The sequence below is a fragment of the Tupaia chinensis genome, unplaced genomic scaffold, assembly GCF_000334495.1.
Source record: "Tupaia chinensis unplaced genomic scaffold, TupChi_1.0 Scaffold000293_1, whole genome shotgun sequence".
Classification (NCBI taxonomy): Eukaryota; Metazoa; Chordata; class Mammalia; order Scandentia; family Tupaiidae; genus Tupaia; species Tupaia belangeri.
In genome coordinates this window covers 794,050-796,498 of record NW_006159778.1, presented here as the reverse complement: position 1 = coordinate 796,498, position 2,449 = coordinate 794,050, and positions in this window count along the sequence as shown.

The following is a 2,449-nucleotide window of genomic DNA, read 5'->3' as shown; positions in this document are numbered from 1 at the left end:
TAAGAAACCACTCTTAAAATCTATTCTATTCAAGTGACAGCATCATCATCCAGCTAAATGAAGCTTCATTCCACTCATGATGTCCTTCAAATCTCTTTAGCTATTTGGACACAATTTCTTTAAATAGAGGGAAAAAAGTTTTCCAGAGCCTCAGGACCCTCATTTACACCAGTTCCATATAACAACACAGGAAAATATCTGAATGGCAGACAAAATGTAGCCTTTTGTGTGTTTTTACTTGGTTGAGCATTTACTGTGAATCACATGACTCTTCCCTAATGCTGTTCCCTTTGTTTAGGTTGATCTGGAGGAACTACCAACATGTATTGGCATTTCTCTTTGCCATTGAGGAGATCAATAAGAATGTCTATTTACTTCACAACCTTTCCTTGGGTTATAATTTCTAAAATGCACTTCTCGGTCACTTGAGGACCTTAGAGAGTGGCCTCCTTTTGCTCTCTATAGGGAATCAATCTCTGCCTAACTACAACTGCCAGATACAGAAACAATCTTTAGCTATCTTGCAGGAAACATTCCAGCATTTTCCACTCCAACTGGGATCCTTTTGGAGCTGTAAAAAATACCACAAGTAATTGGGTTGTGAATTTTGCAGAATGTTTGGGTCCTAATGCAATTCTCACATCAGAACAAAAGACTATAAAAGCTGGGTTTACATACCCATTGAGAATTATAAACAGATCATAAGGAATTTTGTGGGTCATTAGATTATTCATACTGCATAGGACAGGAAGAAAATGAGCAGTAGAATCTTGAGGCTCTGCCCAGATTCTTGTCCACAGCCAAGCCCTACTGCTGGGAACATTGCCAAAAATTCAATGATTTCTTCCTCATGGTAAATGTACACAGCATAAAGATCTATCCCAATAAGAAGAAAACATTAGCAGAGGCAGCCAGAGGACAACAATGAGATATAAAGATATTTGAATCTAATATTCATTGGGAACAAATATGAAGGAACATTCCAGCTCTGGAGATCCTCCAAGCTGGCTATGTCTCAGTCACATCAGCTGCACCTTGCAACCTTCCATGCACCTTCCGATCTATCCATACAGATAGATTTCTCAAAAGTGCTTCCAGTTACTGTCACAAAAACTCTCTACTTCAAAGATATTTCCAGGTAAATTAAACAAGCAACATTCAAAAGACATTATTGGGAAACATAGGTGGTAAACTAGACCAGAGTTTGTTTTCATTAATACTCTGTATAGGTGAGTGTTAGCAATTCTGAAAAACTATCACAAGGAAAGATTTGCTGATTAGAACCTCAATAGTCACAGAAGATCCTCTGGTCAAAAAATTTGTATGTATATATGTATTTATTTTATACATTTATCATTAGACAACGTTTCAGTACACAACATGGTTTTCCCCAGCACAAATGGTCAAAACAAATACATGATCATATACATTATCATCAGCAATACATTTTCATTTTTGTGACAGACATATTGTTTTTTCTCAATTCTCCTCCCTCCCTTCCCCTATGCTCACCTGAAATACCCCTATCCTTACTATCTCTATAATCTACAGTTGTTCTCTCTGCTATTTTACTTCCCTGTCTTTCAGTTTAAGCTATTGAATGGTGACATACAAAATCTGTCTTTTATAGCCTGACTAGCTTCACTTAGCATTAAGTCATTCATATTTATCCATATTGTATCAAATAGCACAGTGTCATTGGATTTTATTCTTTTTAAAATTTTTATTATTACATTTTTCCACAAATATTTACTTTACATAGCAAAAAATTTTAACTCATACTCCATTATTCTTGACAGTTTACAAACAACTTTCAAAATTTCAAAATACTGAATTTTAAAGATAACGTTCAAAATATGTCTTATAATTTTGTATAAATTTATAACTCTATAACAACAGAAGCAGTATGGTTTCAAATATTTTAGAGTGCAGACACTTGGTATATATTAAGTGGGGACATACAATGCCTCTCCTTCATAGCATGGCTTGTTTCAGTCAGCAGTAAGTCTTCCATATTCATCCACTTCCTTTCAAAAGCCAGGGTTTTGTTGTTTTTTATGGATGAATAGTATTCCATTGAGTATATGTGCCACAGTTTTTCTAACCATTCATCAGTTTGTGGGCATTTAGGTTGTTTCCATGACTTAGCAATCATGAAAAGTGCCGCAATAAACATTGATGTGCAAGCACTTTTTCGATTAAGTATTCTTCTGTCCTTCGGGTAGATACCAAGGAGTGGGATTGCTGGATCATATGGTAGTTCTATTTGTAGATTTTGGAGGAATCTCCAAATTGTTCTCCACAGAGTTTGGACCAATTTATAATCCCACCGGCAGTGTAAGAGAGTTCCCTTTTCACCACACCCCCTCCAGCACTTATCATTTTTTGTTTTTTTTTTAATCTTAGACATCCTGACTGGGGTTAGGTGATATCTCATTGTTGTTTTGAT